The following is a 21,955-nucleotide window of genomic DNA, read 5'->3' on the forward strand; positions in this document are numbered from 1 at the left end:
AGAACGAGGAATGCACAGAAAGCTGCAATATTGGCCTTTTATTCAGAAAATAATTTTGAATTCCTCAGAATTCTGAACTGAAATCCCAAAAGGAAGATTGTTTCACTTCCCCCCTCTCCCCCCCATTTACAAAAAGCAGTGCACTCTAGATGATGATAAGATATTAATATGCCAGAGTCTTCTGTCCTTGGAGAAGGGGACGTCCTCCCGATGCTTAGCATTCTAGTCTTAAAATGGTTCCCGCTATTGGCTGGGATATTGCACTCTTAACTTCCAGACCTGGATGCCTGGAGATATTTGGCCAGTTTACCACCCTAATTTTTCCTTTTCCTTTCTTTGGATACTTATTTGTAGATGGATGGTCTAGTGGTTTGAATTGAGGGGTTAAAACTAGGAATTCTCAAATCTGCATTCTTTCCTTCGAGGAGGTCACTGAGCCTTCATTTACCAAATGGTAATCTAGTAGTAATAATGTAACTCCCCTGTAGAAGTGCTCATGTAATGTCCTTGCACTAGAGAAGCAACCCTGATATCCACCTCCATTGCAACAGCAGAGCTGACCAACCCACTTTACTGAGGAAACATCAATAACCAGACTTGTGCTTTTGATCAACATTGGGTTGGTGGCACCATGCTGGTGAGAATGACTCAACATGAACCATGCTTTGAACAAACGAGCTGTAACGATGTAAGATAACATGGTCTTAGCTTATTGGCACATCTCAGGTTCATTGTAACTACTCAATCAGGTATGCTTTATTGTGAATGTAACACTTTTTTTTTTGGAGGGGATGAAAAATCATTTTATATTTTTTGTATTCTTAAGATATAGATTTTGAAAGAGATCCTTCCATTATGAAACTTGCTCATAGTGGAAAGATAATGGTATTACTCATCCTTTTCCCACTTAAATCAGTATAGATTAGGGGTACATTAGTTGGAGAGTCTTCCATATGCCAAGATAATTTTGATGGAAAAAAATAATTTGAAATTCTGCAATACTACTGACTCTTCTCACTTGTCTGCTTTTCTGAGTACCAAGGAGGGCTCCAACAGAGCTTACTGCAGGAGAATTAGAGATGTTACATTTTTGTGCCTCAGCTAAACGAAGGTGTTGATAGAACTGATAGGCAAGATCTGTCTTACCTCTTAGAGTCCATTTTGAAAATCATTTTTAGATTCTTTGAGTCCCAGGGAAAGAACCAGCAGTTCTTGTGGAAAATTTGTATTAGTTACTTTCTTGAGAAGGGGAAGACTACTATTGGCCACCCAAGTTCTGTTTAAGTTTTTTAACTTGTTTGAGGACGTTCACCAAATTTTACTATGCTCCACCAATGAGTACTGCCTCAAGAGTAAGAGCTGCAGCAGGAAATAAAAAAAAAATCATCTGGCATCCAAAACTTGTCCTTCCTTCTCACTTGCCCTTCCCTCCAGTCTTCTGCTAGTGTTGACAGCGAAGGACTTCATCTCGATGTGTCTAACAGAGCCCTGCTTAAACTAAGCCTGCACGTGCCAACTTATTAGAACAAAATGGCAGCCTGAGGGTAGGGGGAGAGAGCATAAAGCTTAGTCTCCAATAGGGATGTGCATTCGTTTCATTTGTTTAATTCGTTTCATATGTTTCCCGTTACATGCCAATTAGATGTGCATTCGTTTCATAATTTTCATATTACATGCTTGTATAGGAAACAGATGAAACAAATGCACATCCCTAATCTCCAAGTTCAAATCTCTGTCTAAACAGGAAGATCTTTTGTTTCCTAAATGTTTGCATGCAGGTGCTGGACCATAAGCCTTCTGGCCACCAAAAGAAAGGCTCATTCACGAGTCTGTCAGGTATGTCAAGAAGACTGCACTGTGCTGACCTCAGTGCATGATGGGGATTACATATCTAGTTTTCCACAGATAAGCAGACTGAATTAGCCATGCTGGCTGGGAGCGCCCCCTGGCGGCCCAGAGCGGAACTTCTCTTAGAATGTTAGAAATAAAACTTTTGCTCACTCCTGTGTGCCTGCACAGTGGCTTCCCTCAGTCTACTTTTTTCCCTGCAACGTTAATGGCTGTGGTTCTTCTCTCTCTGTTTTTTTTTTTCTGTTTTTCTCTCTTCTTTTCTTCACTCGAGTGAGCCCCCAAAGGCACTTTTTTTTTTTCAGTGCCAACATGCTGCGGAAACCCTCTGGTTTCAAATTCTGTCAGTGTGGGGAAAAATGTCACTACTGTCAGGCATTCCCTCTGCTATATTTGTCTAGGCCCCCACTACGACCAAGGGGCATGTCGCCACTGCGGACAGATGTCTTCTAGAGCTCAGCAGCAAAGATCGCTGCTTTCAGGGACCCGGGTGAGAGTACTTCGGGTTCCTATGCCCTGAGTCAGACTTGCTTGTTGCCGGATAAACAAACCCATAAGCCTTCTCACACTGTGGGCAACCTCACTAGAACCCAGCAGAGAGGTCAAAAGTGCAAAAAAAAATAAACATACAAAACAAGGGATCACTGCTCCATCTCATGCAGGACTCTCTTCACCTGACAGCATCGAGATTGAAAGAGAAATACTGACCCATCTCCAGATTCCACCAGAGATTAATAAATTCTAATCTCTTCCTCCACCAGGAAAAACTATGCAGCAAAATGGAAGAGATTTCACCACTGGTTTGCATCATTGGACCTTAATCCCTTTCACTCTTCACTGGAACAATCAATCGAATACCTACATATACTGTAATCTTCTGGATTTGCAGTTTCTTCTACAAGAGTACATCTTAGCACCATAGCAGTGTATCATCCTTCATTTCAAGGAACATCTACTCACCTGTTCGTAACTCGCTTTATGAAAGGAGCTTTAAAACTCAGGCCTATACTGAAACCTGCCATATCTTGGGACTTGAATATAGTCATTGGTTCAAATGGTGGGAGCATTAATGCTCCCACCATTTGAACCAATGTAAACCTCAGAGTTAATTTCTCACTTGAGTATTGTTTTTAGTAGCAATAACCTCAGCTCGGCGAGTAAGCGAACTTCAAGCACTAGTCCATTATCCCCTTACCTCCAGTTCCACCTTGACAAGGTGACCTTACACACTCATCCATCCTTCCTTCCAAAAGTAGTTTCAGCGATCCATCTAAACCAGACAATCACACTACCTACCTTTTTTCCAAAACCACATTCCAACAGTCTGGAGACCCTACTGCATATGCTGGATTGTAAGAGGGCACTGGCCTGTTACAAAGGACCAACCATCTGGCAAGACCCTCACAACTATTTCTATCGTTCAGTCCAAATGCACAATGATTTCCAGTTTCAAAGCGAACACTTTCAAGCTGGCTTACACCAAGCATTAAGTTCTGTTATTCGTCAAAGTCTGAACAACTAGTTTCAACTCCCAAAGCTCACCAGATAAGGGCAATGTCTACCTCGATAGTGCACCTTTGCCAAATTCCTGTTGACATTTGCAAAGCAGCAACATGGTCTTCCCTGCTTACCTTTTACGTCCCATTAGTGCCTCCAACACTATACAAAGTCATCTGCACTGATGGGACACGAAATTCTACGTCATGCAACGAACTCGTTTAAAAAAAAAAAAAACTAAAAAAAAAACTGCCCACACTCTGCAAGAGTACACAAATTTAATAAAGGTATCCTAGGCTTTGTCTGTCACAGCTAGGGCCTCCCAGACAGCATGGCTAATTCAGCCTGCTTAGGGGGATGGGGGAGCAAGTTTGCTTACTGTAAACAATGTTTTCTGTGCATAGCAGGATAAATTAGCCCTGTGTTCCCACCCAGCTCCCTGGACCGTTTCTTCACTACATTCCACATCTAAATCTTTTCGCTCCTGTCATTTTGCTTTCTTATTGAGTGACGGTGTGAGGGAGTCAGTCGTGCAGGAAGCCACTGCACAGGAGCGAGCAAGAAAAATTTTATTTCTAAGAGAAGTTCTGCTCTGTGCTCCCAGACAGCTTGGCTAATTCATCCTGCTATTCATGGAAAACACTGCTTATGGTACCAAAATGAAATACTTGAAATGTAAAAGTTTTGCTGCTGGCTCCCATTTCACATTTAAACAGCTCCTCTACCATTGCTGGGCGCTTGGGAGCAGCCATCATTAAAGCAGGGTTTCAAATTGCTTCATCAGAGAAAGGGATCTGGTTGGATGTCATGTCTGATTTCATGACCAGTATGGACCAGTGGGACCCAGGAATGCTGAGGTGATTTCTGCTGTGTGCCAGTTGCTAAAAGAATCTTATGGCAGCACCATAAAGAATTCTTGAAAAGGACTTGAGATACGTTTTCAGTCAGATCAGGGTGGTCTTTGTTCTTACCATGGCTTTGCTTTAGCACAGCACAGAGCAGTGACAGCTCTCTATTCACCATAGGTGTTTGTAAATGTTTAATTGACCTCTCACTGGGTTGCGCTGCTTGTTCTGATCTAATCTGGCCCAAATACTGCTGCCCCTACTTTACAGGTGCTAGGGAGGTGAGCGAGCAGATTGACAGGACTCTGTTTCCACTGGAAGTGAAATGGGATTAAGATTATCCCCTTCTGATACAATTAGTGAGAGCCTTGTGAATTTTCATCCATCCCGTAAGACTACAATGCCCCTTCTGTGGCAGGGCGGCCGGAGACAGCCCTTTTGACAACTCTTACAATGATGCTTTGTGTTGATGAGATGTTACTTTAATTGCAGTCATGTACATACAAAAAGATGTGAGACAGGTATGTGCAAATGGTTAGGAAACCAGCCTTAAATTGATTTTTTTTTTTTTAGCTGTTTTTATTTGAATTTGCATAATAAGCAGCCAGTAACAGATCGTCATAGTAATTAATCGTTGGTAAACATGAAGATGCCAAAGCTCATAATCCAAAGATAAACATGGCAGTGGCAACAGCCGGGATACAACAGTAAATGGAATGCATTGGCGAATGACACCGCAGTCACACAATGTGTGTGAACAAAAGGAAGTAACTTAGAACACCAACAATTTTTTAGTCTATTAACCTCTTAACTGCACCCACCCTCCCGCTTGGGTATTTATACACATCCTCAGATAGTCGGCAGGGTTCGGAATGGCTAGGACATATCTTGGTGTATATAATGAGGAACCTAGGTCTGGCTGGTCATAATTGGAATGTGAAAAGGACACTCCACACAACAGAGAATACTGCCCCTATTAAATGAACAAGTTGTCCAACTTGAACACCCCTCAAATAGCGTAGTAGCTATTTCTCAGATTTCCAAAGCCCTCAGCATCGTAGGTTAGAGGTACTTTAGGAAGAGGTTCCAGATTTGCTCACTGTCTAGCTAGGTGGAAGTCTGTTGATGCCTGAAAATGTATAATTTGTGCGTACATAGAGGGAGTATCTGTATAAACCATTGATCCCAGGTCGGGGCTGAGGTGTCCAACCACTTTGTGAGGCTCGCTTTCTTCCCCACTATAGCTGCCTTTCCCAAAAAAGATTCCAATAACCTAGGCTTAGGGCCTGGCAGCATGTCCCTCCCTAAAACACCGAACAACCACAGTACCGAGTTTAATGGGATGTTACAATTCCATATGCATATGCAGAAGGTGTTAATTTCAGACCACAGGGGTTTGATATGAGAACATTCCCAAAAAACATGAGAATAAGAGCCCAGGGAAGTCCTGCACTTTGTACAAAGAGGGGAGTCACAGAGCTTTGAAATAAATGCTTGAATGGGAGTTACAAACCCCTGCCACAAAAATTTATATTGCGTTTTTCTCAGATGCTAATACCTGGGATCCGGGAGAAACAGTGCAAAAAACTGTCACAGGAGAGGGTAAAGTCGCCCCAACTGGTCCATTTGTGAAATAAAGATTGTAGGTGGGTACCACCAACACTGGGACCTAATTCCTTATAGAATATCGAAATGCTTGCGCATTTGGCGGTTTTGCCAGCTAGAAGACCTTACAATGCCGCAGTAACAGAGACCGCTTGCCAGTTGGTAACGCAGGACTGCATAAAGTGAGGAATTTGCAAAAAGGCATAAAAGTCCTTGTTAGGGAGGCAAAATTGCTGTTGAAGCTCCGAAAAACTGTATAATACGCCAGTCAACGGATCTATCAATTGGTATAGGTATTTAAGACCCTCTGCATGCCACTGGCGAAACGGGGTATCACCTGCTCCAGGTGGAAAATAAGAATTGTTGTGTATGAGTAACACGGGTGTAATCCCTTGTGGTGGTTTAAACCTTTTACCAATCTGCGCCCAGGTTGTCCTACAAGTGGAAACCAATAGGTGGCCTTTGAGCTGTGATGGGAGAGCAGCTGCCTTCACATGTAAAAGATAATTTAATGAAGGACCCTCATACAACAGCCATAATAGATTGTTTGGGAGATAATAGGAGGAATCAAAAATCCAGTCCCGAATGAAACGTAAATTACATGCTACATTGTATGCCCCAATATCCGGGCACCCCAGTCCTCCCTGCTGTGTTGGAAGTTGTAACATTTTTAAGGGGATGCGTGCCCTTTTATCTCCCCACAAAAATTGGTGCAGCGCCTGGTTAAGTGTGTGTAGGTCTTGTGAGGAAAGACAAATTGGGAGCATCTGTAGAACATATAGCCACTTTGGTAAAACAACCATCTGGTATAAATGCACCCGGCCTCTCAAGGATAGTGGTAATCCCTTCCATCTGTTTAACGTGTCGACCGTATAGGGTAATTGGGGCTGGACATTAAGTTGGTAAATGCAGTCTAAGGCCCTTGGTATCTTTACCCCTAAATATTTAAGGGCATCCGGTGCCCACCTCAGTGGAAACTGACCAAGCCAATCCAATCGAATGTTATTCGCTACATCCATGGTCTCTGGCTTATCCCTATTTATTTTGAGGCCTGCGAAAGAACTGAACTGCTCTTGCACGTGCAACAAATGCCGCAGTGACGTTTGCAGATGCGTCAAAAACACAAGGACGTCGTAATTGCCAGGTTCTTGTGGCCTGGTTTGGCCTCTGTTGGAAACAGGATGCTGGGCTTGATGGACCCTTGGTCTGACCCAGCATGGCAATTTCTTATGTTCTTATGTCCGCAAATGCTGACACTTTGAACATCTGGTATGCCCTCTCAAACCCCCGGATTCCTCCATTAGCCATAATTTTGCGTTACAAAGGGTCAATGGTAAGTATGTACAAAAGTGGCGATAACAGATACCCTCGACATACCCCTCTCTGGATAGAGACTGGGTCTGAACCTGAGCCATTCAAATTGATCAGGGACTGAGGGCTGTCATATAATAGGTGTAGGTACTTCACAATGTCGCCGTCCACCCCATAGCGAGGTAACATAGAAAACATATATGTCCAGGACACTCTGTCAAAGGCTTTTTCTCTATCTCAACCTATAGCTAGCGTGGGCGTCTTGTGCTGTTGACAAAACTGTATCACCGATAATTTGACGTTATGGCTAGTGGCTCTGCGGCCTTTTACAAAGCCCACTTGTTCCGCTATCAAGTGAGGAATTATCAATGCAAATGTAAAGGCCTACTGTTCCATGTAAAGGCCTAGCCTATAAGTTCCAAGTTATTTGTAAACCGATACGATGTGCAAACGGTTGTCGGTATATAAAAAAAATGCAAAATAAATAAATAAATAAATCTCTCTACTAAGATTTATGCCAATATTTTTAAGTCACTGTTGAGCAAAGAAATAGGCCTGTATGAGGGCTTTAAAGGATCCTTCCCTGGCTTCGGAAGAATTATAAAATGTGCATTGTTGAAATCCAGTGGGAAGCCCTGCTTAACAATTCCATCTACATAAAAGTCCGTCAGAGGAGCCGCAAGGTGGACCTTAAGCAGTTTATAAAAATCATAGGAGAATCCATCTGGGCCGGGGGATTTACCGGAAGCCATGGTATTGATGACCTGTAAAACTTCGTATGATTGAATGCGTCTGTTTAGAAATTATCTTTGGGAAGCTGTAAGACTTGAGAGATGTAAGTCAGATGATTGGGCGGGTTCAGCCCTGTAAATGGTAGCATAAAAGGTGCGGAAAACTTCCCCGATGGCCTTGACATCCGACACTCTTTGCCCCTGAAAGGTGCTCATGGCGTGTATCGTGGCGCGCAGCCTGGTCATACGCACTAAGGGGTAGATTTTTAAAGGGTTGTGCGCGTAAGATACGCGCGCAACCCCTGAAAACCTACCCCTGCCGCCCCCTGTGCGCGCTGAGCCTATCTTGCATAGACTCGGCGTGTGAAAGCCCCGGGACGCGTGTAAGTCCCAGGGCTTCGTAAAAGGGGCGGGAAGGGGGCATGTCCGGGGTTAGGGGTTGGTCCGGGGGCGTGGTGACAGTTCGGGGGTGAGCTGGGGGTGGTCCCGAGTCCTCCGGCACAGTGGCCTGTGCCGGGGGATGGCAAGCCGGCGTGCGTAACTTTTACAACAAAGGTAGAGGGGGATTTAGGTAGGGCTGGGGGGTGGGTTAGATAGGGGAAGGTGGGGGGAAGCAGAAGGAAAGTTCCCTCCGAGGCAGCTCCGATTTCGGAGCAGCCTCGGAGGGAACGGAGGCAGGCTGCTCGGCTCTGCGCGCGCAGGTTGCACAATTGTGCACCCCCCTGCGCATGCCGACCCTGGATTTTATAACATACGCATGGCAGCGCGCACATGTTATAAAATCGGGCGTAGATTTAAAAATCTACCCCTAAATTTGCCAAGGCCTTTCAACTTTATTTCCATATTTAAAATAGTTGTGTTGGGCCACCTGTAGGACTTTATCTGCACGGATGTGCAAAGCTGTTTTGAGCCGATTAAGCAAGCTAAAGTAAGTCTTTTGATGGTTGTCTGACGGGGTGAATAAAATGGTTTTCCTGGCTTATTTAGTTAATGTGTGCAGATTTAGGATTACCTTATTCAGACGTTTGATTCGGGTGCTAGTGAACCCAATTATTTCCCCTCGCAGAACGCTTTCCCTGCCTCCCAAAACAATTGGGGATTACTAACATGTTGAGCATTATTCTTTTTATATTCTAGCCATTTTTCCGTTAAAAACTGCTGAAATTCTTTATCCCTCCTAAGGTCATGAGGGAATCTCCACCATTTGGAACCTGCTGGTTTGGGACCCAAGGTGAGAGACAATGAAATGGGAGAGTGGTCAGAGATTACCTGGGTTTCTATATCTGCCCGAATTACTTGGGAGAATGCCTCACTTACTATGAAAATGTAGTCAATTCGGGAAAAAGATTTGTGGGGGTTAGAATAAAAAGTATATTCTCGCTCTGTCGGATGCATTAGTCGCCAGACATCAATCACTCCCGTCTGTTTACATATCCCGTCCACCCCTTCTCGTCTCCCTAGTCGGATCCCTCCCATTGTCCATTACGCAGTTAAAGTCCCCTGAAACCATTAGTAAACCCTCTCTATGAGTCAACAATACCTCAGTGAAAGATGTTAAGTACTTCTGAGGGTTGTCCGTAGGTGTATAGACATTACAAAAAGTAACTAGTCCCCGCCAGCGGCCCTCAGGATCTGAGACAGTACATTCTAACACAGAATCCGATCGAGAGGGTCTGCCTAGGATACAGCAGCACCACGGACCCACTATGAGTGTGGGCTGACCAAGATGGACCGGTAGGACATAGCAGAACTAGTCTGTGATGCTGTCCAAAATCCACCAGCGTGCCAAATCCACTTCTTTCACCTCTGTAACATGAGGGTCAGTCCAGCAAAGTACCTGGCAATCTTGATCCTAGCTAAAAGCCACTCCGGCAAGGCTAGCTGTGTCTGGGGAAAGAAGGAACAGGATCCCACGATGTCCCTCTCCGCTGGACCTTAAAAAAGTAGGACCCGGCGTACAAAGACAAAGTAGAAAGACACGGTTCGCCTGTCAGAATTTTTTTGGTTATATGTGGAGCTCAAAATAAATCAAGGATAGGGTGGCAGACCAGCCTCCACGGAACTCAGGAATTTCTGTGCTTCATCTGGGAGTTTGAAAACATAGGCCTTGCCCTCTCGCCATATTTTTAGCGTTGCCGGATACTGAAGGGCAAACTTTATTTTCTTTTCAAACAGTTGAGAGCATATCTGAGAGAATTTCTTTTGCTGTTGCGAGACTTGGGCAGAATAGTCTTGGGTAATCTGAACACGTTGGCCCTTGTATTTTATCTCCGGATTTTGCCGATACGCCAGCCAGATTCGTTGCTTTGTGGCTGAGTTCAAAATTTTTGCAATCGCAATTCGGGGTCGCACGTCCGAGTTTCGCTGGGTCCCCAATCTGTGCGCCCTTTCAACTTTAAATTCGCCCTGCAGATCCATCAGGCCCACTGCCGCAGGGAGCCAGCCCTTCAAAAACGCTCTGAGCCCTTGTTCGTCCACTGCCTCGGGTAAGCCCAGGAACCTTAACTTGTCCTGTCGCAAGCGATTTTCTAAGTCGCCTACCTTCTGTAGGCATTCCTGGAGAGCTGCCGCCTGCGTACTGACCTTCCTGGTATTCTCCACCAGCCCCTCCTCCAGCCTGACTATTCTCCCCTCTAAGAGATCTAGTCTTGGGTTGAGTTCCGCTATGGACAATTTTACCTCCTCCAGCTGTTGAGTGATCCCAGCAAGTTTGGTGTCCAGTGTGTTTTCTAATGTAGACTGTAAAACTTCCACCGTGAGCAGTGTTGATACGGAAGGCCCAGGCTCTCCCAGTCCCGCCGCTATCTTGGGATCCACGACCTTCCCCTTGTCTTTTTATTTGTCCCTTTTTCCCCCTCTAGAGGCCATCGGTTGCGGGGATTTATTCATAAAATGTACATAAAATGTACGACATGGGCTATTGAGAATTTGACGTCCAACACACCTTGTCGCCGTGCCTGAGAGATGATGCCAGTAGATTTACATCCGTGGCACCCGGAGTTCAGGGAGAACGCATCCTCCCTAGCACATCATCCACGTGACCCCCTTAAACCGATTTTAAGTAATGAAATGGAATGCATTTGTAAGGACCCCTTAGCAATAATGAAAACCATTACTGTAAACCATGATTATGGTATGAACCTGTGAACCGCTGCTGGTAGGCTGTAAGTGTTTCAATCCAGTAGAGGAAGTTACTAAGATCCCAAAGAGTTTCCAGAGATGGCTTCTCCATGAGTGCACTGAGAGAGCTACCAGGACTAAAGATGCCTGAAGAATCAGGAGGGGGGCGCAGAGAGCCTGAAATCGTCATTTCCTCATCTTTCCAGTAAGACACAAATGTGAGCTGTAAGTTGGAGGCATCTGAGCATTGGCATACCATAGATGCCAGTCTCCATACTCTTGTGGGACAAGGGAGTTTTGGGATAATGGCCAGATGGTAGCAGGCTTTTGGATATGTCCATGTGCGCTGAGCACAGATGCCATCTCTCCCTTTGAAGACTTAGTTCAGAGCTCTCGCTGTGAGACCACCACCTGAGTTCTAAGGAGAGAGGAGACATCCATTCAGCAAGAATCTACTTATAACTTATTTGACTCAAAAAGTTGGGTTCTGGAAGGGGAAATGATGGTGATCATAAATGCCTCTGTATTGCAGATTTCAGAGAAACATTTACATTTGGAAAGTAGACATTTTTTGTATGAATGGTTGGACCTTATCTTCCTCCTTGACTAATCAGTCAGAATAAAATCATGGAGTAAGCTATGGATCATTTTGCTGCAGACGTGTAGTTTTCATTTGCTGGGGGCGGAGGGAGTAGTGGTAGTAAGCAAAAAATGTAATCCTCTTGCCTTAGCAATGGTTATCTCATTGTGCCTCCAATGGGGGTCTGGTGATGGTAGGATGTCAACTCCTCCACACACACACACACACACACCCATATAGCACAAGTGCACAAGCTTGGCCAAAAAGGGATTAACCTCAGCTCATGAGTCAGAGCCTGCACTTGGATTTTAGCTAATGAAGCAAAAAAGACTAAAATACTACAACTTTTGCTTTCTTTCCAGCGGTTACTGGAAAGTATGTGCTCTGGGCTTCTCCTGACTACCTCTTAAATAACGGCAGTAGAGGAAGGCCAGGCCTGCAGGAGAGTGAGAACTGAGCCAGAAGAGCATAAACCGGACCCAGCAGCTTTACTGCTAGGATTGTCTTCTGACCAGGGCCTTCTTTTGACCCATCCCGTGTGGGAGTTGTGGCACTAATTTCCTTAAGGCATGGCAACCCTTGTTCGCACTGATTCACTTGACTGCAAGCAAAGGCTGCTAGGGCAAGATCCTAGGTCTCATCAGTGAGGAACAGTAAATACCCAGGCCCAAATCAAGACCAGTAACCTCACATTTAAAAGCAGCCACCAAGCTTCCAGAAATACATTATGCTTATCTCCAGAATTAGGTCAAGATCTTGCTAGGGTAAGGCATTTGGATCTGCTAGAATCTCTTTTTGCTAGTGTAATAGAAAGTTTCCTTAGTTTTGTGATGAACTAATGTTGGCTAGGACAAAAGAATAAAAGCAAATTCAGATACATGGGATTATTCTTGTTTTTTGTTTGCTTTGTGTGCAGCAGCTAAATTAACAGAAAATTTGATCACATCTCGCACTCTCTGATAGCTCTGCATTGGCTACCTGTACAATCCTGAATCAATTACAAAGTCTTAACATTGATACACACCACCATCCATTCTAACAACTCTGGACTGGTAGGTATAGAACTACAACCATACTAGCCACAGAGATCATTAAGATAAAACAAAGGATTACCAGCTGTGCCATTATTACAGAATACTCATCTAACAAAAATAAGAGACCGTGTGTTCTCCATAGCAGGCCCTGTACTAAGGAACTCTCCACCTGAGACACTATGACTGACTCCAGAAAGAAAGATATTCGAACCTGAACTAAAAAACATGGTTATTTAAATATGCCTATAACCTAACTTAAAATTATCTGAACACAGAGCAAGCATCTACAATGACTAACTCATTAAGAACCTAACAATTGAACTAAATCCCTTAATATCCCAACAATATAAGAACATAAGAAAATGCCATACTGGGTCAGACCAAGGGTCCATCAAGCCCAGCATCCTGTTTCCAACAGAGGCCAATCCAGGCCATAAGAACCTGGCAAGTACCCAAAAACTAAGTCTATTCCATGTTACCATTGCTAATTGCAGTGGCTAATAGCAGGTAATGGACTTCTCCTCCAAGAACTTATCCAATCCTTTTTTAAACACAGCTATACTAACTGCACTAACCACATCCTCTGGCAACAAATTCCAGAGTTTAATTGTGCGTTGAGTAAAAAAGAACTTTCTCCGATTAGTTTTAAATGTGCCCCATGCTAACTTCATGGAGTGCCCCCTAGTCTTTCTATTATCCGAAAGAGTAAATAACCGATTCACATCAACCTGTTCTAGACCTCTCATGATTTTAAACACCTCTATTATATCCCTCCTCAGCCGTCTCTTCTCCAAGCTGAAAAGTCCTAACCTCTTTAGTCTTTCCTCATAGGGGAGCTGTTCCATTCCACTTATCATTTTGGTAGCCCTTCTCTGTACCTTCTCCATTGCAATTATATCTTTTTTGAGATGCGGTGACCAGAATTGTACACAGTATTCAAGGTGGGGTCTCACCATGGAGTGATACAGAGGCATTATGACATTTTCCGTTTTATTCACCATTCCCTTTCTAATAATTCCCAGCATTCTGTTTGCTTTTTTGACTGCCGCAGCGCACTGAACCGACGATTTCAATGTGTTATCCACTATGACGCCTAGATCTCTTTCTTGGGTTGTAGCACCTAATATGGAACCCAACATTGTGTAATTATAGCATGGGTTATAGCATGGGTTATTTTTCCCTATATGATTCACCTTGCACAAGGTCTTCCTGCAATTTATCACAATCTGCTTGTGATTTAACTACTCTGAACAATTTTGTGTCATCTGCAAATTTGATTATCTCACTCGTCATATTTCTTTCCAGATCATTTATAAATATATTGAAAAGTAAGGGTCCCAATACAGATCCCTGAGGCACTCCACTGTCCACTCCCTTCCACTGAGAAAATTGTCCATTTAATCCTACTCTCTGTTTCCTGTCTTTTAGCCAGTTTGCAATCCACGAAAGGACATTGCCACCTATCCCATGACTTTTTACTTTTCCTAGAAGCCTCTCATGAGGAACTTTGTCAAACGCCTTCTGAAAATCCAAGTATACTACATCTACCGGTTCACCTTTATCCACATGTTTATTAACTTCTTCAAAAAAGTGAAGCAGATTTGTGAGGCAAGACATGCCTTGGGTAAAGCCATGCTGACTTTGTTCCATTAAACCATGTCTTTCTATATGTTCTGTGATTTTGATGTTTAGAACACTTTCCACTATTTTTCCTGGCACTGAAGTCAGGCTAACCGGTCTGTAGTTTCCCGGATTGCCTCTGGAGCCCTTTTTAAATATTGGGGTTACATTTGCTATCCTCCAGTCTTCAGGTACAATGGATGATTTTAATGATAGGTTACAAATTTTTACTAATAGGTCTGAAATTTCATTTTTTAGTTCCAAATAAAACTGTAACATATTCTATAAACCACCAACCTTATATCCTGGTATCTTGAGTTAAAAAGTACTTGAACATCCTTGTAGATCTTTATCACAGGTGATTACATTAGTCAATGTATGTGTCAATCTATAATATGTATGCCATGTTGTAAACCCTTATGACCTTCATTTGGAACGACGGTATATAAATTGGCTAAATAAATAAATAGTTCCGTTCAATAAAACAGACCAAGCTTGGCGCAAGGAGGCCACAAATCGTTGCACTTGTGTAGACTTCAGTATTATGGTCCCACCTTCATAATCACTAGTTCTGGTTGACTCAGTTTCCTTTCTGGGCAGCATCTCCACACGAATTAGTTTTAAGCACACTATGACGGGAATGAGCCTCACTCATAAGCCAGGGTATGTCAGATATGATTCACTGATCACACATTGCGCCAAGGAGATCCACCTCCTGGACCGTGTAGGGTGTGCAGGCAACATATCAAGGTGCACTTAGAAGTTCTTTTGTAAACAAGCCTATAGTACCCTTGGGGTTGTTTCTGTATCTTTCTGCCACATGTTAATTGACCTCTCCATATCTCATACAGATCAGTCACTTGATACTGACGCTTTTAGCAAGTAGGGCTACCTGTAGTGTTTCAGAACCGTGCAAAGAGGTTAAAAGATGTAATTCAAATAGAAGACTTTTTTTTTTTTTTTTAATATTCATAAAGCATAGTATAGCAAACAAAAAGTGGCATTTGACAGAAAGCAGCTCAATACTGCCATCTGCTGGAATATAATGTCTGTGCAGCAATAGTCATTCAGAGTAAATTAAACGTTGGTACAGACGCTGTTCCACTAGGTAATCGGGCAGCGGAATGACTCTTTCTTGGGGTGGGGGGAAGAAAAGAAAGAAACAATAGGTGACGTGCGTAGACAATTGAGTGACCTGCTGAAACCCATAGTGAGGCAGTGGAATTTGAGCTTGTCTCCTTGGTGATAGTTCTGTATCCCCGTGCCACTGTAAAAAAAAAAGCTGGATATTATTAGTGGGGAGCCAAAAATTGTATTCAACCCTAGACTGAAACAGGTTAATTCACCTGCCGGCATTAGGGATGTTAATGAATAATGATAGCCCTCAGCAAAGCTCTGCCAAGCAAGTGGCAAGTCCCTAATCTTTCAGTCACCATTTACAGGAACAAGAGCGTTATATGTCAATTAAATCAAAAGGCTTTCATCTCATCCCCCTACAGCTTGGTCTTCCTTACTCTTTCATTGCTAATAGACAAGGTTCATGCTAATATGAGACATCTCAAGCAAAATGAGACTCAAAGGGCACCGGGGAGGGGGCTAGTCCGGGAGCTCGGCAGAGGGATATGGGTTGAAGTCCCAGCTCAGGTCTTCTATTCTGCAGACCAGCAAAGCTGCGGAGGGGAAGGAGTTCCAATCCCCATACATGGGTGGAATTTAGGACCCAGGACCGCAGGGTTCCAGAAGGAGCTCCGGTGCATAGCCTCCCAGCTGAGGATTTAAAGGGGTGGGTGATGAAGCCTCATGGTGCCAGATCCCAGGCCTGATTCGGATTGAGCTGGAGGCCCTCCCAAAAAAAAAAAAAAGCACCAAGGAAAGAAGTGCAGCCTTATAAAAGGAATGCACAGGGAGTCCAAGGACGTGGTGTCAAGAAGGGGGTTATGGCAGCATGTGACTACCAAACTAGTGTACAAGAGTTACTATGGGACAAGACTTGCCCCCAAAACAGAGAAACTAACAACAGTTCAGGACCACAAGGCCATCCTCTGTCCTGCTACAGTACCACAGAGCCCACCCAATCTCGGGTTTTACCCTCACATCTAAGGATCCTCTTTGCTTTTCCCAGGTCTTGAATTCTGTCGTTTTTGCCAGCACCACCTCTTCTCCAGGAAAGCTGTTCTATGCCTCCATCACCCTTCCGGTGAAGAAATATTTTCTCATGATACTCCTGAGTCTATCACACTGGAGCATCATATCATGACCTCTGTGCCTATCCTGTGATTCCTTGAATTCTGCTGAAATGCCTGCTCACTTTAACTATTTTTAATAAAATCAGGGGTTAAGGGAAGGCAGAAGAGTTTATCATTTATAAAGGCAATTTTCCAAGCCATTTGCTCTGGTAAATCGGCCTGGCTGAAAAATTATCCTCCTCGTCAATTGGGCTGGGCCCTGGCGTCAGGATTAGGTCTAGAATCCTGATCCCAAGGATGGGTCCCAGTTGGTGATGCCCAGGCCTTAGGCCGAAGACCAACCCCAGGGCTCGGGTCCTGTTGCAGGGACCCAGGCTTCGGCCTAGGCCTAGGTCTGAAGCCAGTGCCTAGGCCTGATGCTGAGGCAAAGTTGATGAGGCCCAGGCCCAGACAGGGATCCGACGCTGAGGCTCATTCTGAAGCCGCGTCTAAAATCCGTGGCCTGGCCAAACCGGGGTCCTGTCAGCAAGGCCCAGGTCTAGGACTGAGCTGAAGCCTGGTTCCACTGGAGGCCCATTTTTAGAGGACGGGTTATAACGCAAGAATACGAAAATGCCAAAACAGTTTGGGGAATTTTCATCTAATGATAATTTTAGGTTCACAGCATTTGTACAAACCAAAAATGGCCTCATTTGTTGCCTTATATCAATTCATTGAAAACAAATGCATATCCCTAATCTGAAGATTAACACATTTTCTAAAAACTAGAGGTCAGAGTAGATGGGTGAAAGGGTCATTCTTCAAAACAAACGAGCAGTCCCTTCTTCAAACAGAGTAGTTCGATTGTGGAACAAGTTACTTGAAGATGTTTTCGCTGTTAGGCCATGATAACTACTTTATAAGCAGACTTAACAAATGTGCTACCACATGAATTCACAGAATATTGGTATTGAGTTGTTTATCAGGGTCCCAATGGGTTATTAGGCTTTTCCCATTTAAAATTCTCTTGTTTTTCATGGCTTATTGTCAGGTATGGATTAAATGGAGTGCAAAAGCAGTAAAACTTCAGGGCTCACAGTTCTCTAAAATTCCCAGTGCAGATCAACCAAGTGTTCCTTTTTAACTCGCATTGGGGCCAATGTAATAAGGAGCGCTGAAGCTGCCGTGGGTTGTGCGCGGATGTACGCGTGTTTCCCGCACAGAGCACTATACGGGGATGTAATAAGGGTTTAGTGCGTGGGAAAATAGCGTGTACAAACGTGCTTACAGACCCGCAGTTTGTCCTGCTCGAATGCATTCTAGTGGCATGCAAAAGAGGCGATTAGCTAATCATAGGCAATGCAGAGAGCCGCGCTAGTGCTAGTGCGGGTTTTTTAATGTGGGTTTTTTACTGCCCATGGTCAGGGCATGAGTCAAGTGTCAGTGTCGACTCGGGGGGCCTTGTAGCTTGCTGAGCGCCTATCTCAGTGCCCGAGTGGCCAGCTTAGCTAAGTGCTTTTCTGGCGTCGGAATGGCCATCTTAGGTAGGTGCTTTTCTCGACGTCTGAGCGGCCAGAATTGCGCCTAGCTCAGTGCCCGAGCAGCCAGATACATAACTAGGCTTCTTTCTGAGTGCCCGATTGTGCAGATTTGCGAGCAAATAAGCGCCTAGCTGAGTGCCCAGACGGCAAGGTAAGCTGGGTGCCCTATCGTATAGATTTTTCTGCCATGAGCAGAGCATGAGCGGCATATAAGCGCCTATCTCGGCTTCAGAGTGGTCGGCTTAGCAAAGGGCTTTTCACGGCGTCCAAGGTAGGTGCTTCCCTGGGCGGACAGATACACGGCCAGAAGAGCAGCAAGATTGCTGCGAATTAGCACCCATGAAAATATTTGCCCTGTTTTCTGCAGCACAGTTATTGGAAATATTAAAAATACTTTCCAGGGTCATTCTTTCACTTAATAGCCCATTCACTCGCTTTTATGAGCAGATTATCAGCACGGGTTTTGAGTGCAGATGCGGCTGCTTATTACATAGGCCCTGTATCACGCTTAGGTGCGCGGATTTCTGCGCCGGTGGCCTTCAGCCCCTGTCACATGGTAGGGGCTAAAGGTCACCGGCGCCATTTTGCTTAGTGGTCCAGCGGAGGCCCCGGGAGCGGCAGATCGCTCCCGGGACCTCCGCTGGACCACTAGGGGGGTGTCGGGAGGGTGACACTGGCGGGGCGGCAGGGCGAGTCGGGAGCTGGCTGCCTGCCGCGGCGTCCCCTAAGTCTCGGCACCCTAGGCACAGGCCTAGCTCGCTTAGTGGCTCCGCCGGCCCTGAGGCAGAGCCAGGCGTTTTGACGCCCCCCCCCCCCCCCCCTCGCTACGCCACTGGTACAGAGGTGTGAAAATTATTTACAGCTGTGCACGGTTCCACGAGCACAAAATAAACTTGACTGAAAGCGAGGCCAAGCCACGGCTCCTGCACGACTGCAGCCTCGAGACGTTGCTAATGGGCAGCCCATGATCCCAATTTCAATTCTTTGAGCAAGCAATTTGTATCTGAAGAACGGAAAAAGCTTTAGTTTTTCGAGGAACGCGTTTAAGGGGAGAGTGCGGTTTGTGCCCCAGCACTAGAGGAAGGCCCACGATGCCTCCGTTTCAGGCTCCGCTCCCCCTCCCCCCCCCCCCCCCTTCTGCCAGCAGGTTTTCATCGGGTGCCGGTAGCACAGAAGTCCCAGGACATGAGGCTCACTAATGAAGCCTCCCCATTCTCCCCCATCACCCCCTTTCCCCCCGAAATAATGTTCTGGTCAAAGCTGTATAAAGGATGGTTGCTTCTTGCCCTGTGAGCAGCAGCCTCAATAGTTATCAGATTGTCTTTATGCTCCCGGTGTAGCATCCCAGGAGGGTAGTGCCATACTGGGTCAGACCCAGCGTCCTGTTTCCAACAGTGGCCAGTCCAGGATACAAGTACCCAAACGTTAAATACATTCCCCTGCTACTAAGGCAGGTAATAGCAGTGGCATTTTCAGTTCTGCTGCTCTGCTGGAGATCGGCCGCGGCTGCTGCATACTCTTAAGCACATATGGGCAGATGCAGCATCGGCGCGCGTAAAAACGGGCGCTCACGATTGAGCGCCCGCTCTCCTTAACGCGCGCCGATCCACCTCTCCCGGGCGCCCGATTTAATATTTAAATTAGCTGCCGCGGTAAAAAGGAGGCGCTAGGGGGAAATTGTGCGTCCCTAGTGCCTCCTCGGCTTCGGACGCACAGAAGAGGAGGCTGTCAGTGCGGGTTAGGAAAACGGACGCTCAGTACAAGCGTCCGTTTTCTCCCTCTACCGGCACAATATACACCCACAGTGTACATGGCCTGGCTCAGGTATATTGTGGGTGGATATTGGATGTCCAGAAATTTTTTTTTTTTTTTTTTTGCAAACATTTTTTTTTTAACTGATTCCGCTTTCTGTGGTCCCTCCTACTTTAGTGTCACGACGTTACTAGTAGGAGGGATCACAGAAAACAGGAATTTGGGGTTTTTACAACGAGCCCTTGAGCACGGCAGACCTTAACTCCGGACCCGGGCCGGCGTAAAATTTGCCGAGTTGCAAGGGCGCATTGGCCAGGCGGGAAATTCTTTGCATGGCGGGGGATTAGGTGACAGCCTCATCTACATGTACTTTACACGTGATGAGCGCTATTGGCTATGCGCTCGATTGGACACGCGTTTCGGACGCGCTAACCCCCCGTTTTGCCTGGGGGGTTATGGACGCGCATCCAGTCGCATGTTGAGCCGTGTGCTGGTCGCAGCGCACGGTATTGCGCCGGCCTGATAGTGCAGTATCTGAAAGCTACGGTCAGATGGCAGACAGAGGGAGGCTCAGCACGGTGTGGAAGAGACTGAAACCCTGGGAGCCAGCTTTTACAAATGATTGTGGTGTGGGGGGGGGTTGCTAAACCCCAGACAAATTACCCCTCCTTGGACACAGCGTGCAAGCTCTGCAACCAGAGAGCTAGCATCTGTGACTTGAGTTTTGGGCTCCCTGTCTGCCATCGCTCACAGACAGCGGTTCTCGTATCTCATTTTCTATATATATTTGCCCTTTTAAAAAAAGAGGGAACTTTTATTGCAGATGTGGGTGAGGTTCAGCTTCCTTTTTTTTTTGTAATAGGTAGTACTATAGTTCAATAAAATTCAATAAGCCAGGCACTCCTCTTTAGATAGGAACATTATGAGAGCACATTTAAAAGCCATCTTATCCGGGTAAATAGGCCTGACCAGGGATTGTGTTCCTCTGTCCGGCTGTGGGTTGGGTTAGGGATGTGCTGGTGTTTTATGTTGTTGTTAGAACCTGCACTCACCGTATTGGCAGAAACCCCTTTGGAATGAGCTAAACTGAAAGCATTGAGGGGACTCCCCCATAGCGTGGGCGCTTTCAGCTGGGGTTAAACACAGGCGTGCCTGTGGCCATGTTTGGTTCGGGGGGAGGAGAACGGAGTACATAGATTCCATTTGCCCCCCCCCCCACCCTATTTTGGTAGCCCGCATAAGTAGTAGGGTGCAGAGCATGCTGGGGATTTTAGTGCGCTAGGCTTCACAGGGAAACGGCATGGATAGCTTCCCTTTGCAAATTAGGGTCGGCTCGGTGCTGCGCAGTGCACGCTGCCATGTGGAAGGTCCCCGATTTGATCCCTGAGTCAGATCTTCCATCACGGGGGGGGGGGGGGGGGGGGGGGGTGGTGTTGGTGCTGCGGAGGTGACACTTAGCAACCATGTTCAGAGTCCCTAATGGCAGGGTTTCGATAAAGATGATAACCAATAGTGGTCCCCAACTTTTTTTTATTTTTTTTAACATCTTTTTATTGAAATTTTCAAAATTAAACAACAAGTTGCCATAGAATGATTCTCAACAGAGACAATAATGAATAGGAGACAACACCCTTCCCTCCACCCCCCCCCCCCCTCCCCTCCCAGGCAAGGTCTGATTTTTCAGGAGCGTCAGAGATGTAGCCAGCTTGCACTAGTCCTCTCAATTTTTTAATATGTAGTCCTTCATCTGTGTCAAAAGGCAGTCCCAAAAAGGCTTCCAAATAGAAAGGCATTCTGTAATTGCCTCCTGAGATGTCTGCGTTGCTGTCAAGTATTCAAATTGAAGAAGTTTATATATCCTCGTTTTCCATTGGACAAGCTTGGGTGGTGAACTCACGATCCAAGTGGACAGTATGGATTGCAGCACCACTAAGAAGGCCTTGCGAAGGAACAGCTTGGCCTGGGCAGAAAGGGCATCCAAAGGGCCCCCGTACAGTCCCAATAGACACAGCTTCGGGGATTTACTTAATGAGATGTGCATCATAGTTTCCAAATTTGTTATAACATTGTCCCAGAAGGTAGATATCTTTGAACATTCCCAAAGGCTATGGTAGTATGTCCCTTTTTCAGATGAACATTTTAAACAGCTATCTGCATCACACATTTTGGCTGCGAAAGATTGCGTCCTTGACATATACATATATTGGAGAACCTTATAGCCCACTTCACGTAGAGTCACACTCTCCACAGATGTGGAACATTGCTGCAAAGACACAGTTACCTTCTCTTTTTGCAGAGTAAAACCT

Source organism: Rhinatrema bivittatum, chromosome 3, assembly GCF_901001135.1.
Source record: "Rhinatrema bivittatum chromosome 3, aRhiBiv1.1, whole genome shotgun sequence".
NCBI lineage: Eukaryota > Metazoa > Chordata > Amphibia > Gymnophiona > Rhinatrematidae > Rhinatrema > Rhinatrema bivittatum.